The sequence below is a fragment of the Anopheles coluzzii genome, chromosome 3 (genome assembly GCF_943734685.1).
Source record: "Anopheles coluzzii chromosome 3, AcolN3, whole genome shotgun sequence".
Taxonomy (NCBI): Eukaryota; Metazoa; Arthropoda; class Insecta; order Diptera; family Culicidae; genus Anopheles; species Anopheles coluzzii.
In genome coordinates, this window is record NC_064671.1 from 78306131 (window position 1) to 78325002 (window position 18872).

General features: G+C 44.1%; 1 protein-coding gene across 2 annotated transcripts in view; it reads left to right on the forward strand.

Annotated features, from left to right (window-relative positions):
- Positions 1-18872, forward strand: part of LOC120958658 (transcription factor collier) — a 54373-nt gene that overhangs the window by 29498 nt on the left and 6003 nt on the right. The window lies entirely within an intron of this gene.

Here is an 18872-nt window from a genome sequence, read left to right on the forward strand (position 1 = left end):
CAGCCCAAAAATCAAGTTCGTCAGCTGGTGGAATGAAAATTCATAAACTGTAGATGCGTGATAGGACGCACTTTTTTCTGTTGTTGGTTTGTTTGCCTTCACTGTCGGAACGGAATGCTCTATACTGCACCCGAAGGTACCTTCCAGGATACAGAGGGCAGGCAATTAAATTAAGCATTATTTAATCAAGCAATTACAATTGATCAATATCATGCACCACGTTAGGGTGGGTCGTAAGCGTGAGTTTTGACCAAGCAGCGCCCCAGGACATTCGAAGGTGTAGCCGAAGGGGTACTTTGTGCTGCGTACAACAACAACAGTTGGTACATACACGGTGCAAGAAAGGGATCTCCATTTTTGGACGTTAGCCTTTCGTGGAGTCGTCGGACAAGAAACGTCCGTCGCTTGAACCGTAAACAATCTCCTAGTTTGTGGTTAAAGCCCTAGCGCGGGAAACCGAGCGCTGAACGTAAAGGGTTGGATTAATTGGAACGCACTAAAATGGGAGTGTCAGTGGATTTATGACACACTCGTGGAAGGCACGGTTGTGATCGGTGTGTGGTAGTTGGAAGAATTTTTGACATTTTCACACCTCACCAGTAGTCTGGAAGGGCAGTAGAGTCGGTCCACGTAGATTGACATGTCTGATGGTGCCTGATTTGAGCGAAGGATCTGGGGAATTTATTGAAAAAGTGTCACTGCTCCAACGGGCTAATGAGCCGGTTTAATGAAACGGTTGTGATCTTAATTATCGCCGGACACAGACAACTTAACTAACGTCTTGCAAAGGTTACGTAAACAATTTTAATTGCAATCAGGGTTGGCTAGTACATCTTTAAGTAATGTCCCATGTTTTCATACAAGCACACATGTGAGGCCTAGCTACTGTATCTCCTAATCATGTGTTCCTGATGTCATTAGGTAACACGATATGGACGTCGTCTATGACGCGTCTGAAAGCTATTAAGCCCGGCTCGTAAACTGTACATTCAATCTTGTCTGCTAGCCCCAAATTTTCACCTCATCTGCTTAATAGCGTACGCACACACTCGCATGGCTTGTAATACTAATACACTTTCTCTTTCCTTCCGATCGTTACAGGTAAGTGATTCCAACGGCCTCCTTTTTGGACGTTCCAATTATCGAGTGGAAACGCGCGCGCGTGTGTGTTTCGTAAGTACTATTGCTCTCCCGGCTCACCGACCCTTCACGCACATCAACGCTGATCAATCAGCGGAAGAGCTCCGGCTAATGTGGTGTAGCGTATGCGTAACGGAGCGACACGCGAGCACAATTAGCGCTTGCAGAGCAGCCGCTAACCTTACACGCATGATGTTGTTCACATGTTTTGAGTGGTCGTCATATGTTTTTTTTAGGGGGGAAGGGAAGATTGTGTGTTTCTTTCCCGGCTTTTGTTTGGGATGGGATGATGGTCGATTTATTATCATGGATGAGTGAATGGTTCATTGGAACTAATCAGGGAAGGTTACTACGCGTCCCTGTAACCTGCCCGGGGAAGATAATTAGTGGACAACAGAAATAGGACACAGCAGTTAATATCTTCCAGGAAGGCTAGAAAATTGTATTCCTGCCCATTAGAAGCGTCGTTCATTTGCATTCTTGTGGTCTCGAAATCGATCGAGCGATACGGGTGGCGTGGCTTTGGCTTGCTGTTCCTGTTATGCTTTTGGATCGATTTTTTACCCTAGGCTTAGATAGTGGGCCCAGAACAAATGGGCGCTGCAATTGCACATTGCACAGTCTGATGATGATAACGCAATTCCACAACTGCAGCTTCGCACAATGTTACTTTGGGGCCTGGCGTTTGCAGTGCGAGTCGTCCTTTTCGGCCTTAGCCACAGTCGCAATCGAGAAGCTGTGGTTACCCATTCCGTACGCAAACGAGCGCACACAGCGGACGAACACAACGGAACAACCTACACCGAATGAAGCGCCTCAAGTCAATTTCGGAAAATATGTAAATTCGATACTATTAAATTTTTGCCATTGCGATAAATTTGCCTCGGGCGGATCGGTTTGGACATGCTGGCTAGGGTAGGTTGCCGCACTGCTAGGGATGGGCTGCCGTTTGGAAACGGCCGAGGACCGAGGTGATTCTGAGATCGCACGTCCACTGATACGGATGGGAACGGATAGACGAAAGGGAAAGAGAGTGAGAGAATAGGAGGCAAGACGGAGCAAGAGGATTATATGATGGATGACAGCTGTCCTCTGACTCTCTGTCGGCCTGTCGGAAGCGCATGTGTATATGTGTGTCCCCTTAGTCATCGTTCTAGCCTGCCGCCTACGAAAGGGCCTTCGGGTGCAGACAATAAAATTTCGCATCCTCAGCCCTCTTCTCACAAGCCCACCTCACTCTCAAAAGAAGCTTGGTGGAGCAAAATTTAAGCTGTCACAGCTCTCGATTGGTAAGCAATGTGTACGTCCGCTGCTGGACGCTTTTTCGGGCATAAAAGGGGCCAGGAATGGTTTACACGGTTCCATGGAAGACGCCTGAGCGGTAACACGTCGTCGGCAATATTTTGCAATAAACATGCAAATGGACACCGTTCTCCATTTCGACTGTTTGGAAAGGGTGAGCTGGTTCATCTTTTTTGTCTGAGAATTGGAGCAAAAAAAACATTTCAAAGTTATCACTGTTCCCGGAACCGGATTGTCACAATTGTCAAATCTGATTGCGTTAGAAATGAATTTACCGATTGCTGATAGGTATCTCTTTAATGTCAAGCAGACAAACCTAGCCCTCTTGCGTATGCGTGAATATTTAAAAAAGAACACCATTTAAATTGATTGAAGACTGCATTAAAGTGCTTTGTTACAGTGGATCGCGTGTAACGCACGTAACGCTTGTAACTCCTGGAAAGTAACCTCCATCCCAGAAAGGTCTCTAGCTGTTCGCTCGTTCGTTTATCATCACTTTAATTTACGTACGTAACCAGTGCGGTTTCCTTTCGTGATCTTTGGGTTTTCTTGGGCTCTTCTCAACAGTCTGTCTGCCGGTGTATGGCGTGTGTGTGTATGTGTGCCTAGAAGAGGGGAGTCTCTTTTTTAATTTTCCTAATGCACCACATCCCATTGACCATTTCATACAACAACTAATATGTGTGTGGTAGAGGATTTTTTCCTCGTATGTGTGTGTGTATTTGCTACCTTCTCCTATGTAAATGGACAATATGTATCCTTTCCTCGTTGCGCCACTACCTACCGCTTCAACCAGGTCCTGGTCAATTGCTTCTTCGTGCTGTGGCAGAGTGGCGTGACATGGTCACGTCATGCAAACGGGACGCGAACAAAGTGACAACCGAACGCGCGCGTGTGTGTGTATGTGCATGTGTTACATAATCGGTCTGACTTCGTCGGGTCGGGTATGCATAATTTAATCGTAACATTTAACTAACTCGCACGCTCGTTGGTGCTTCGCTGGGCGCTTCGATGTCGTCGTCCCTTTTGCGATGGCTATCGCGTGTAAGGAACAGACAGGCACGAGCATCATCGCTGCGCACATCGAGCGATGTAATGGAGCCGATTGGACTATAATTTAGAATCGGAAGTTAAAATGAAATTGATAATCAAAGCCACCGTCACCCTGGCACATCGAGACCACCCTCCAAATAATGCTCACCGTTTGTTAGACCTTTTTATTCGGTGATGTAAGGTACAAAAGTGATTTTTAATTTGAAACACATTTTTAATCACTCTTTGCTCGTCGGAACGTTGGGTTAACAAGACAATGAAGAGCAAATAAAATAACAAAATAAAAATCCCCGATAAAAAAACGATGATCACAAAATTCAACGATACGTAACGATAAGCGTACCATAAAATTTAACAGCAAACACCCAAAACCGTGCCGGAGAAGAAATGCAAAAGAAATACAAAGATGGATGTTTTCGAACGCGAAAAGGGATGTAAAATACCCTTTTTTCTTGGTTCTTGATGATGTTGTTTGCCCTCTTTTTGTGTTTTCCTTCTCTCTCTCTCTCTCCTAGAGTATAAAATCTCATCAAAACGCACGTATAAAAACAAAAGCAAATCAGCAGTAAATCCTTTCATTGAACCAGCCAGCTTCCAAGCGAACGGCCAGGCGCGTCAAAAATCGATAGGTTATGGATGCTTTGGACTTCAGGTCCCCCTTTGTTTTGTTCGACCAACAAACATTCATAGTTTTATTGGAATAGTAAAGAAAAACAGGGATAGAAAAACCGACTACACAGTAAAATGTTTCGTTTATCTTGCCCGGTTGGCATCCTCGTTGTAAAACAAAATGCTGTTCCGTTCCAAGATGTGACGCAGGGCATGTTGACCGATAAGAAAACATAATCCAAAGACTCCCTCGCGTCGGTTGCCAGTGCAGACTAGACGATACTATCGGATGCGTTTATGGTGCGTAGCCCTAGAATTTCCTCACGCTATAAACCGAGTAACCAAACCAACCCAAAGTAACAAATGAAAACAAACAGAAAGAGAAAAAACACACACACTAGTAGAGAAAGTAAACTGAAACGGGCGGATGGCTAGCATAGGGATGCGAATTTTGACAGGCATATCCACCCTCCGGAAACACGCCCGGAAACTATCCAACCAAAGTGTGATGTCCTCTTTGCCTACGCAACGCATCAAAAACTCGCTGCCATCAATACAGCGCAGCATCCGCTTTTTCATTCCCTCCACCCCCCAATTGCTTGTAATGGATTGTGCAAAATGTGTTGAGTTTTGTGTTCAAAAAGGGGGAAGCATTGAGCAGTGAGTGTACCTCTTTCCTCTTTTTTTTTACTCCGACGCACAAATTGCACACGCCGAAAACATCCGAATCCGGAGGGGTGGCCGTTTGCAAGTGAATCTTATCTTGTGTGGGTGGGTGTGCGTTTGTTTGATGTGTATGCGTGTCGGTGGACACAAGGGTGGTGAGTGTGAGAGATGCATTCATATGAGCAGTATGCGCGGGACGTTTCAAAATGGCCTATAGTGTGGTACAGCAAAAGGGTGAAAATGGCGCTGGTTGTATCGGTCAAAATGGTGGCGACCAGACGACATTTATATAGAGCGTTTCACCTTTTTTTCTCTATAAAATGATGATGTTAATGTAAAAGGAGTCAGAGAGAGAGAGAGAGAGAGAACCTAATAGTCTCTTCATCAATGAAAAACGGCTCTGTTAATAATCTGAGCTGTTATCTTTTCCTCGTGAAAAAAAAGAACATAAAATCGAGCCAAGATCGATTGCACAGTGGCACTGTAATTTGTCCCATTTTTTTCCGCTTGTCTATTAAACACACACTTTTTGCTTGTTTTACTACACTCTCCCTTTAACTGAAAAAGTGCATACGAACACAACCTTCAAGCAGCGGGAGCTCCCGCGAGGGATTGCAACAGAACGGAACAGAAGATTAATCGCCATGCACACGGGTGCATTTTTCCCGTGCTTCAACGTGCAAGCAGAAAATAGCACCACCGAGTGCGAGTTTCGGGGAAATTCAGCTTTTGGCTGAACATCACCATCATCATCGCAAACGCAAAATGCCGATGCGGAAGGATGGATTTTTTTTTGGTTTTGTTTCGTAAACGATTGCGCTTGGTCTTGGTCGTGCTGGGCATGCTGCTTCACGCTTTTCCGTTTTGGAGGGACTCCTGCCTCAATTGGCGCATCCTTGGGGACCATTTTGTCAGTAAATCACGACTAATTAATTCCGGCCAACCGGCACCGAGCGTCCATCCGGTGCGCTGGCGATGTGTATCGCTGGGTAGAAGATTTGTCGCTACTTTTCTTTTTTTGTTTCTATTGGCTCTTCAGTTCGGTTTGTATGGGAGCGTTCCTTCCGGGCAGATGACACAATGCCGGAGGCGTTTGTCGGTGTGTGTGTGTGTGTGTGAGTACGGGTCCTGCTGTCTGCACTGCGTCCCCCAGGGACACAGAGCAACGACAGCAAGGATGCAATCGCACAAGGAAAGTGATTGGTACATCATCAAGCAGAAGGAAATGGTATTAGAAAAAGGATAAGAAAATGTAGGTTTAGAGAATGGCATGGTAACGAATCAGCGAGGGGAAAAACCTTAAATATTACAATCTCTAGCCGATGTAATAATAGTATTCTATTTAAAATTTTATTGTTTTTGAGCTATTCTTGACATTGTGCGTAACATTTTTTTCATTTTATAGTATGGAATCCACGTTAAAAGTTCATTTCCCATTAATGAATCGTATACTTTTATATATAAATAGACTAAAGACCGAATCCAATATTAATGTTGTATTAGTATACAAAATAAAATGATCGATCGATTGATAAAGTACTACCATCATAAACATTAGTAGTTTATTATGATCTCATGATTTATTTTTGAAATTTTCAAATAACCTTTATTATATTTGTATTGGTTCAAACTTGTATTAATCGGAAACCGCTTTATGATTACAGTCAGTATTCCATGATGTTTTTTATCATTTTATGTGAAAATATATTTGCTTTGCACGTGTTAAATGTCATAAAACAATTGAATCACCAAAAGCAATTCTCGCCTTTTAAGGTTGTGACATTTTAAAATTTATTTATTTATTGGCATTAAACTAAGGTATAGCAATGAGGTTACAAGATTCAAAATATTGAAAAAAAAGATAAAATACAGAGAAAAAATATATATAGCTAGTTCGTCCTGGGACCATAGTACCTAAAAATAGACTGTCAAAATGTCCTTTCTAAGAAACGTGCAATACGCAGCGCCATACAAACATCATCTCTGGGGTGACCAACGCACTTACTCAACCGTACCATGCGTTCATTACAACCCTCTACAGTGCTGCTACAAACTTTACTCCATTTTTCCAGCCTTCCCGTTTTGCTCTACATGAACACGTCTCGATGTAAACAAACAATGAACACGACAAACACACGATACCGTGAACGTGAACTCCCCCTATGCGCAGGACAAGGCCATCCAATAAAAGGGAACACCAAAAGCGGCGACAAGCCAAAGAAAATTTACCTTCCCAAAGCACCAAGCTACCGCAGCAGCCGTGCAGTACGGCGACGACGGTAGTGAAGAAATAAAATAAATCGCCCATAAGGCGATTTACTTTATGATTTCATGATTCCCGAGTTCCCGGTGTGCGGTAGTTACTGGGTGTTGGTTCTTCCTAAAGAGGGAAGGAAGATTGAAGAAGCGAGGCAAAAAAGTAGCAATAATAAGCGAAACACGCCGTATCATGTCTTCGTTGCCATCCATCGTTTTTCGTGTCCGATGGGGCGATGGTCGGTTGGGTGGGGCAGCTTTAACAAGAAGCGATGGAGACGCTTGGTCGTTCACTCCCTACTGTCGTGTGCTGTTTCGGTCTCTTTCTCGCCGCTGCTCGGTTGGCGTTTTCTCGAATACTTCCGCATCATGGTTTCCTCCCGATGGTTCGAGTCGCAGGAGGAGCAGGAGGGGAAGTAAAATCGGATAAGCCTGAGCCTGTGCAGGGATCTGTTTCCTTTTCCTTCCAACGATCCAAAGGCAGGTAACGGTGCGTAAGTAAGACGATGAAATAAATTTAATTTCATTTAATTTATCCCGTCTACCGACCGGTGGGTGGTGGTTGAGGATGATATGGGGCTTTTTGGCTGGAGAGAGAGAGAGAATGGGGGAACGTCTTTTGGAGAGCGTTGCCGTGGAGCCGGAACAGATTTTCGGATGAGCTGGCTTACCATCGGTCACGTGCTTATTATTATCCGGGAACAGTTGGGTAATAGGAATGCAACAGGATTGCGTTGTGAGTGAGTAGCAATTATTTTACGTATGAACAAATGAGTTTTATAGCGTCAAAGCACTATAAATACATAAAAAGCTAAAAAAAAATATTTTGTGGTAATATTCTATTCGGGCTAATAAAAATTGGGTGAACACCAATTCCCGTGTACACACGCAGTTAAAGCAGTTTCGGGTCCGGCAGAAATCGAACCGCTTCCCGCTTCATTGCCCACTCGTTTCAATGATGATGGTGATGCTGACGATAATGATACCGATGACGGTGACGGTGCTCCGGGGCCGGCCATTTCAGCAATCATATTGATTTGTTCCTCGGCGCCACTCCACCATTGCACCGCACCGCACTTAATGTTGTTTGTTTTTATGCTGCCCGATTGTTAAAGTTGCCCATTTTTCGTTGTGGGGAAGAGGGAAGGGTACTCGGAAAACCCTCGGAAAAGCCTCTTGTAAAAGACGACCACCCAACAGAGGGGTGGCGTCGAGCGGGTGGAATGGCGGAGCGGAAGCGTTAAAAAAGGTCAAGATTTAAAGCCATAAAGTTGTAGGAAACAAAAGATTTCGGGCCCCTTTTTTTGCTTCCCGGGACGGGGAAAAACGGGGTCTTTGGATTCCTTTTTCTTCCTTTTCCCTTTCTTAACCCATCCCCCTGTCACCCATCCCATAGGGAGGGGGGCCTAGAGAAACACTTGTTTTTGGTGGTGTTGGTGCGCCTGTTGTTATTTGATTTTATTTGCTGATCCTTGCGCTTCCCACACCACCACCAAGCGTGTTGGTTGAGCGTATTGGTAAAAATGGTATGTTTTTACAGCTCCCCAAACCTCCTCGTTCAGCCTCCTCCCCCTCCTCCTCCTCCTTGCTTCTTGAAGTGCGCGTTCGTCCATTTTATGGTCGTACTTCTATCTCTCTCCCTCTCGGTTGTTACTTTAAGACGCCATGCCCCCGCATACACACACACATGCATTGGTAGGTTTTGTTGTATGGTTTAGAACAGTGGCAAACAAAAAAAACGATCCCACTAAACGATGAAGGGAGGGAGATAACGGGGGGGGGGGGGGGAATCCGATCCCAAAACACAACGACAAAGACGATAACGATGAGGGTTGTACAGACGTAAACTACCGAAGAAAAACAAAAAAAAAACACACGCAAAAAAACATCACCAAGAAATGGGAGTAAGTGTGTAAGGCAACATACACCATCACTATCACCATCATCATCTTCTTGGACAACGGTCGAGAAGGAAAGGAAAAAAGCGCCCCTGAATGCTCTAAGCATTGGCCGAGAAGTGTGTGCGACAGTGCGTGACGTTTTCACCCTTTTCCTCTAAATGTCTCTATGTATGTGTGTGTTAGTACGTTTTCAAGAAAAAGGGAGCTGCGTGCCCGCGCCGCCCATTACAATGCGGCCATTTGCCATCACCTTTTGGCACATTTGTGCACGGTTGCCCCGTTTGCTGTTCGGTAGATAAAGACAAACGCCGGACACGCCGAGGCCAAATGTTGCGCCGCTTCAGTGGCACGGCGCGTGCTTTACGGGGCGGGAAAGAATGGCTTTAATTCTATTTTCTCCACAACTTGAATGGTTGCGCCCCATAAGGCTGGGCGCTGGTTTGTGAAATCGGCAAACGAAAGTGAAGCTCCTGGGGCGATTGATTTTTGGTTGGGTTTAACCTTTTTATTGCTTGTTTTTTTTTTAGAAATTACATGTAAAATTAAACAATTTTCGTTAGTTATTTGATAAGAACATCACAAAATTGATTCTTCAAACGTGTGTTATTGGTTAGTCACAAGGAAATATAAAAATTACTTAATAATACGATTGAATATATTTCATATTAGGTATCTTTTTATGTATAATGTTTATAATTTGGGCTTTTACACATAAGCTTTGCTAATGTATTGCTCTGGAAAGGATTGTAAAAGACAAAAAATTCGCACACTTTGACAAAAATTTCACAACATGATTTAGAAAATAGAAAATTCATTATTGTATAACTTGAAATCAATTAAAATTAATTACTAATAATGCTATTTTAAAAGCAACAAATTTCGAAGGGATCAAATAATCAAATGTCAATGAGTCAATCACATGACAACTCAGACAAAATTTGTAGAAACTAAAATATGAAAACTAAAAATGAAGAGAGCTTTGCTCTTGGGTCCAATGCATGGCCTTTAAATGTTTCAACTCGTTTTAAACATCTCATCATCTCGAAACATCAACCTACTTTAATCTACCTCATTCACAAAAGGTAACCTTCAAACTGGTTAAAGTATTTCCACCAGACACACAAAACACGAGTTGTAGCCAACGCACCGTCACACTTGAGGTAATAAACGCGTAAGCATTTGCTCTGCTTCAACAACTCGGAACTCATCAGCACACGCCGGTCGAAAGTGAAACATAACAACGATAACATCAACGACGGCAGCAAAACACTGTACATTTCACCCTATAAAAACTAACGACCAGCGACCTGCCTGCGTATTGAGCTCCTTAAGAAAATTCAAAAAGGAAAAGAAAAGAACTGCGTGTGATGTTTGCATGTACGCAAAAAGGTTTTATCATCACCATCGTTAGATGGGCTATGAAGCGTTTGAGGAGCATGTGACGGTAACAGCAAAACGCGACCGGAATCAAGTCAGACTGATGTGCGTGCCAGAAGGAACTGCATCCGCAAAGGACGCACCACCTTTCTGCCGGCTCCTGTACCTTGTACCGGAAACGTGTACACGCATCTTGCTGACAAACAACGCTCATCGGCCGCTCATCCCAACACCCTCCCAACCAGCTGTTCCCGCTTCCCGTGGCAGCAGAAATGACGTCTTGCCAGCTTTACGCCTTACGCCTCCATGTTTCTTGTTGCGTCGATGTTGGTGCGTAAGTGCGTGAAGGGCACATCCTCAAACATCAGTGTAGTGGTTCCCTTGCTGGGGCACACACATCTTCGTGCTGTAAACGAACACGCCAACGCTAAGCAAAACCGATAAAAACAAACCATTTCCGACGGTCCCAAAGTCCCAGCAGCATGGTTCGGGGATCGGAAATCCCAAACCGTCTGCCGTCTACCGTCCTGTTCTGTTTGCTCATCGATGTTTCCTTGCGGTGCCGGCGGACATGCGCTCCCAAGCCGCTCGGTTCGCGCCGAAACAGAGCAATACCGTCTCGGTAAGGATGGCGAATGCTTCTTGAAAGTCAGCCCGGAAGCAAGCTGAATTGGTGTGAAGAAAATGCCGGCTACTAAGATCGGCAAACCAAACGCACACACACACGCATACCAAAAAAACGCAAACAATACAAACAAACCAAGGGGAAGAACGGCACGCATCGATGTTTGTGTATGTGTGTTGTAACGGCCTACGCATCTTTTTCCTTTTTTTTTTGCAAGAAATCAACCCCCCCAACAAGGTGGAAAGGAAAAGTCAAGAACCATAACAAAGAATTCGCTACCAGTATTGGGGACTTCGTCCTCTCTTTCAACACCAACGCGGGCAAATGGTCGGTTCGACAAGATATTGAAAGAAGAGCGCGTATAAGGACAAAATCTCAACCAATTTCCCCCTCGACACGCTTTCGCTTTCTTCACGTTCGTAGTCCCGCGGCTCTTCGCAACCCCAGTTTTGATGGCGGGGTGCGTTTTAATGGGGTGTCCGATGAGATGGCGAACATTCGGGTATTGTTTGAAATGGATGGGGCACTTGCCAGAGAGGTTGGACTGGGGTAGTTGGTGTGTATTGGTTGCGTTGCTGTTACTGTTGCGATGATGGTTGGTATTGGTGTGTTCAAAGTGGTCAAGTGATCCAGTTTTGCAAACTCATTGCTCAATGTCCCGTTAAAACAAGGGTGTCTGGAGTTTCAAAATGGCACAAAGAAATGGAAACTAGAATGTTTTTCACTTTAGTAAGCATCTTCGAAGCACATTTCACGTTTAATTACAAAAACACTGGGTTAAAGCTCGTAACTCCCACGAATGAGTCTTTAAATTCGAAGATCCTAGAATTAGTGGCATGAATCTTCTTCTTCTTCTTTGGCTCAACAACCGATGTCGGTCAAGGCCTGCCTGTACCCACTTGTGGGCTTGGCTTTCAGTGACTAATTGATTCCCCCCCATAGCAGGATAGTCAGTCCTACGTATGGCGGCACGGTCGGTTTGGGGATCGAACCCATGACGGGCATGTTGTTAAGTCGTACGAGTTGACGACTGTACTACGAGACCGGCTACAGTGGCATGAATACCTTTCGATAATTCTTTAAGGTTCTGCGAATTGAGGAATGCTTCATAATATTAAAGTCAGATATGACGAAGATGGCAATTGCAACCCATTGGAACATCAACATTTGTATGACTAATGTCAACAATCGAAGAAAAGTATTGTTTACATCTGACGACTGATTTGTGGGATTGATTTTCACAGTTAATTTCAATCATTCCCTTACGGTTCTCTCCATGCTTTTGTCCTTTTCGTCATCTTACCATCAAAATAGACCTTCCTGTAGCTAATATCCATAGAAACAGTAGCTAAGAAGTAGAGAATGCCATATTTCTTCCGTTCCATTTCCATCTTGACAACGCCAACAACACGGGGCACGGGAAGCTACGGGAAGCTTCCCGCGATAAGAGGATTATGGATGGAACACAACGCCACTCAGCCTCCCGCAAATCAGGACGTACACTCTTGCAACAACCGCAAAAAAAGAACACTGTTGAACGTTGGAAGCAGCAAAAAAAGCGCGGAGATTATATCCTGCCGCAACCTTTCGTGCTTTAGATACGGGATACAGATACGGTGCAGGCTGCAGGAAATGTGGCGTGTGACCAGCGACAACGAACGATGGGGAGTATGGCGAAACAACAGAAACCGAAAGTAAATTAGATTCATTGATAAGATTATGTGGCTAGTGAAACAAGCAGGAAGGAGTGGTTAGCTTGGTACACGTGCAATGATTTGGCTGGGCGCTATTGGTTTAGAAAGAGGATTGAGAGTTTTTTTGTTCTTTCTTCGACGCGCTGCTTTCCAAGATGTTAAAAGCATCAGCAGGTTAAACCGTTGCGGTTGCTACTACGGCTTATCATTCGGGACAGAGCGAGGAAATCACGGAGGAAAAAAGCGTAATGAAGAGCAGGAAAATGTTGCTAGGTGCAATTGGTTTATGTTGCTTTTATTAGGCCGGATATCCAGTCATCGTTTAGAAGCTAATAATAGCTTCCTGATCATTGATTGGAAGCACATTTCCAATTTTTTCGTTACTGTTTTTTGTGGTGTGATTGTGTGATAAACTAAAAAATGTAATAAAACATTTTATTTTGTTATCAATCATTGCGTTACTTTCCTAGGATATGATGAATCATGTATCATTCTCCCGAGTACAGGGATACAGCACAATCGCGACATATGTTGTGACTTGTTCGAGCGGCATGTTTGAGCTCATCAGTCACGCCGAGGCCAATGGAAACGAACCGGTAAATCAGAAACAGAAACAACCAACCAACAGAACAAACTTATCCAACGATCACTCAATTAATCAAATGCAAACACGCCTGTAACTCGCACGCTGAGTGAATTGACACTTTACAATCTGTCCTCTCTCGGCCCGAATGCACCCGATGCATCAGAAGGGATGAAATCTGTCAGTTCAAATGGATTGAGCCTTTAAATGCGATTTACAATGAAAATTTTTTTGTTCGCTTCAAGCAATTCAAGAGGTTTGCTTGTAACGCCATCCAATTGTAACGATTATCCCTCTGTTTAGTGTGTATAATTGAAGTGCTCACTTGAGCGCCCTGATCGGGATAATTGAAACCACTTGAAACGCGTCAACCAGTTGGTGGTTGGCGCAAGCTACTGGTGCGGGTAGCTAACGAAACGTACACAAAACATGGAAACAACTGAAACCTTTCAAAACCACACCAGGAAGCCGTAAGGCTGTCGTCAAAGCAACGCGCTTTCCAGCGGGAAGGCATTGTCAAAAGTGTCAAAACTGTTGCCTCCGCTGTGTTGACGTAACGCCTCCCGCGAAACATCTGGATCGTGTTCGAAGGACCAAGAAACCTTCTCGCACGGTGCATTCTTCGAAGTGTTGTCGTGTACTGTAAAAGGACACCGCAATTTGTTCGCGAAGAATGGTCCCGTGGGATGGGAAACTGGGACCCCGGGATGGTGAAGACGTGTTCCCGTCTTCTCAAAAGTACACGCGATGGGAGAAGAGTGCAAGTAGTTTCCAGGAAGTTTCCTTCGACAACAACCGACTGAACCGTTTGAGAACATCGAGGAAGCGCGGATTTGTACAACCATTTTCCGGACCGATCCTTCTGTGGCGCTTCTGTAACTGTACACTGACAACACGCTTTTCCTGCGCAAATGGTACGCAAATGGTGTGCCAGCTTTCCGATCCCTGTGTCACTGCACAGTTTACATAAAATGAACAACGGCCACAATGGCTGGATCACCTTTTGCTGACCTCCCGATGGCCCGATGTTCGGGATGATATATGACACCCGGTTTGGAGGGAGCAGGGCAATCACGGCTCACTTCATCATGATACCAGTCCTTCCGCTCGTGTCATCCGCACCTACCGGGATGTATTCCAGATAACGACCAACAACAGGAGCAACAAAAAACGGCTGTACACTACCAAAAAGGCACATGAAATAAAGCAGAAAATAATCACCTCGCCTGCTGAACAACAGCATTAACGTCATCGGTGTAACAACAGCTCAAAATAGAGAGACGATAGGGGAAAAGAGAGCGAAACAAAAAAAAAACAAAGAGGATCCAAATAAAACATACAAGCTGGAATCGTAAAACAACAAACACACATCCCATAGTGAGCCTTCAGCACCCTACTCTGTCACCAGTGGGAAGATTTTTTAATGTCCTCTTTCTCCCTTTGGGTTCAATTTTTTTACTTTGTGCCCTTTTAATGAAGCATTCAGCAGGACGGGTAGAAGCTAGAAGAAGAGGGGAACGCGCACGCACAGTACAGTAAAACTAACATACTGCCGGGCAGGACATCAGTTCTCAATTACCCGGACGCCGGGGCCGTATGAATGATGGGCAGAGGTGATTTTTTTAATGGAAAATAGTCAACCTATACCACACCCAAAAACCATGCTAAATCAGAACATTAGTATAGAGGATATTCTCAGAAAAAAGAGTGACTAAATGAAAATATTTTATTTCTTCTCGGAATTCAATTTTTTAAAACTCCAACCAACTTCCACTTTAAACTCTTTCCCATGATATTATACATGTTAGTGTTTTTATACACTCCATTTTATAAAAAAAAAACAAACAAACTTAGGTTTGATTTGCTACCCCAATCGTCGAGTGTTTTGATGTCGCAGCTAAACCTTTGCTGTTTGACATTTAAATTGAAAGGATTACCACCTTGTACTTTGCGTGCGTGTGTCCCGTGGCCGGCTTTCCCCTGGCGCTGGAAGTACAAGGGCTGAACACAAAGGGGCGATTGGTTACGATTATGGTAGATTTGTGCTGGTTGAATAAATGTTTTCTTACTTCGAGAGCGCTTTTCAACTACGTATAAAAAAATGTTGAAAATGGTTTGTTCTTAAAAAAAGTATTCATATTTAAATAGATTTTGTTTCTATTTCTAACTTTACCAAAATGCCAAAAGAGTAGTTTTCGTTGCTCTTATTCTAAATATGTTCAAGTAATCGTTACTTATTTTTTACATACAAACTTTTTCGGCAACGAATGTAAAAATTCCATGTCGATTAAATTTAAAGGCTACATTACTACAGGCAGCATTGCGTTATTCAAAAACAATCGTGTGTTTGAATTCTGCAAATCGAAAGAAGATATAAATACGCAATGTTTCTAAAATGATATTTTTTCGCTTTCTTTAAATTAACTGTTTATATGAGACTATCTTGAAACAATTTCAATAAAATGAAAGATAGAAAAGGAAAAGAAACGACATTATTAAAAGCAGAATAATATAAACAAGGTGATACAACAGACGAAAAGGGAAAAAGAAGACAAAAGACATTAAACAGAAAAATAAAAGCAAAGCATGGCATACTTGCGTTAAGTACAACAGATACACTTAAACAAATGATAATGGGTCAAGCAGGCATTCATTGCTCTATTTATCCACTCACATACCAAAACAAACGACTATCTCTAGTGACATCAGCACCTAAAATGTTTACAATCTTACCAATTATCTCTTCACACAAGTACAAAACGATAAGAACACTTGAAAACTTTTGCACTTGTGGTTAGGTTGCACCACATGGCACTCCTTTGAACAAGCAAACAACTCCTCCTTTCCCTATAATGTACAAAACCCTGAAACCCGACTCGACCTTGCTACTCATTATTAGGCTCAGTTTCAGCCCTTTCCCGCTGAGCGTCCTAAAATCGTAACAGATTTTCCAACGAGTACAAGTGTCAGTAATTGATTAGCCCGAACAGGACCCGCGACGGGAAGCAGAGGGTGGATGTAGCAAACATTGCGCCCACATTGCACGTTGCCCAAAGAGGACACTTCTTGCACACGGACCTCGCACGTATGAAAGCGAATGATGATGGATGGAAGAACGAACGCGCGTTTCTGTTTCTTTTTTGATTTGGTTGAAAAACTGGACCACCTCTTCCCTCTCTCTCTCTCTTATTCTCACTAGCCTAGGCAGACATTTATCATTCACCCAGTCCCATTGTAAATAACCAACTCAATTACAATTCCTTTGTAAATATTTTATTACTCCTGTACTGTTTTCCTTTATTAATAACTTCTGGTTCTGGTGGTGGTACCTCCCGTACGGTACCCGGGGTCAGTGCAAGCGGTGCAAGCGAAAATAGGAAACCGATATCGGAAGCTGCCTACTGCACTCTTCACTACAGGATTCAATGCATTTTACATGCCATACAGAAAGATACGAAGCAAGAGGGAACACACTCGATCGCACGAAGAAGGTTTGTCGGAGGGTTGGTCCTCGTTGTTTTGAATCGAGGGTAAAACAGGGGTGGAAAACTTACCGGATACCCGGATAGCCGGTGGCTACCCGCTGAGTGTCTATTTAATATGTGATTTGCCCATTGGCAAACATCTGTCGAACTTTGCGCTAGGTTAGGAACATTGAGAGCTGCCTGTTCCAGGTTTTTTTTCATGTGTAGCTTGCAGGAACTTATCGACCCTTTGCTCGTTTGTGCCTGCTAACCACACACACACACACACGCGGACACACACCGAATGATACGGGAGGCGGTGGGAGGAATCGCGATTTGTTGCTTCTGTAGGTGCCAACGCTCTCCAGGAGTCCAGAGCAGTACAAGAGGAACAGCACACAGCTCTAACTAAGCAGACACTTGTTTCGCTAAACGCCCCTTCAGTAGGCTCTTGCTCTGTTTACTTAGATCGAAAGTTTGAGAGCGTTCAGGTTTTTTTTGTGTTCTGCACTGCTGCACTCACTCACTGCAGCTAATAGGGCGAGTATCAGATTTCGTGGGTTCGTTCACTGCACACTTCACCGTATCTGTCTGTGCGTGCGGTTGTAGTACGATACTTGAAGGCAGATGAGTCGAAAAAGTACGAAATGTGTGTATTTTTTTGTTTGTACACATCTTCGTTCAAAGCCCGGATGCGTTCAAAGTGTGCTCATCTGTCGTGGATTTGGTTCGGTAGCTTTTGGATTAGGTTACCGCAGAGATAGATCGCGCCTCTCTCAATGCCAAATGGTACGAAACTGTGTGTAATAATTACTGAAGAGTCTATGGACAAATGGTGTGTCCTTGTGTATGGAAAAACGATACCTTACCTTGAGTGTGTGTACCTTTTCCACTTTTGTGTGCATAAATTAATTGCCTTTACACGGACTATAACGTCGTACTACAGCGTCGGCAATAGAGTAGAGGATTACATGCTGAGGTAAAAACAGAGCATAAATCCTCGTTTTTTTGTTCGGTCTGCATAATTAGGCAAACCATAACTTATCGCACACACACCCCGGGCATCCATATGCAAATTGTGTGTGCTCTCACACTGTCACTGTGCGCACTGTGTAGGAAAACGCTCGGAGACGGGTTGTAGTGGATTTATTGCACATCCCCGGTGTGACAAATTGCAGTGAAACCGAATTTCCAAAATCGTTACCTCGAGTTTGTGCAATAACTGGATCTTTTTCACTTCAATACATTCAATAGAGCGCTCAGAAGTACCCTAGTACCTTCAGCGGCGGGTCCGCGATGACTTCCGACAGCAAAACGGCTCAAACGTCGGTGCTTATGTTAATTATGGCAAACACTGAGCGTAATAAATAAATCGTCCCAAGCAATTATCAACACAAACATGGTTCGAACTTGGTTCCCCGGGCACCACCATCGGTGAGGAAGTCGATCTTTCCAACGGTCGCAAAAGGAACTGCTCTATAAATTAAGGACCCCGGGAAGAGTGCGTTTGCCTAGGGTCTTGCGAGATCGTGGCCCCGGGGAGGGAAGTGTTGTGATTTGTGTAGAACACGCGAACACTCGACAGAGAGCTGACACACCGGGACACCGGGATTCCAGCCGGGTCGGGTACATTAGGTAACATCTGAAGATGTACACAGAAAAAAACATCGCAGTACGTAGATCCCAAAGCAGTTCCCCTTCAAACTCTGCCTCAAATGAAGATCTTAACCTTCCTCCAGTACCAGGCTCAGCACCAGTTTTGAAGTGTGAACACCCAAATAAAGTGTATTTATTGCGACCATCATATCCCGTACCCGTTTCCCAATCCCCAGGGCGATGGTTAAAGTCCCGACGTCTGTCGGCATTCCTGGTACGCAGTAGTACCGAAGCCGTAACAACAAGTTGCTCAATGAATCAACACGCAGTTTTTGGCTAGCAGCCGCTTTTGAAGTAGAACGGAATTTAAAGGTTTTCAAATGAACGTGGACAACTCTCGGGAGAGTGAAGATATTCAAGGGTACGGTGCTTTAGTTCCCGAAATTGCGTGCCTCTAGAGAAGTGACTTAAAGCGTTCCAAAAGCCTGTCCTCCCGAGAGCTTGTGTGTACCTCCTTTAATCTCCACCATCTGGCAGAGAGCAGGCCTCCCAGGAGGCTGTCAAAGGTTACCATAGTAACGGGCACGTGCAAAGTGTTATTCGTTT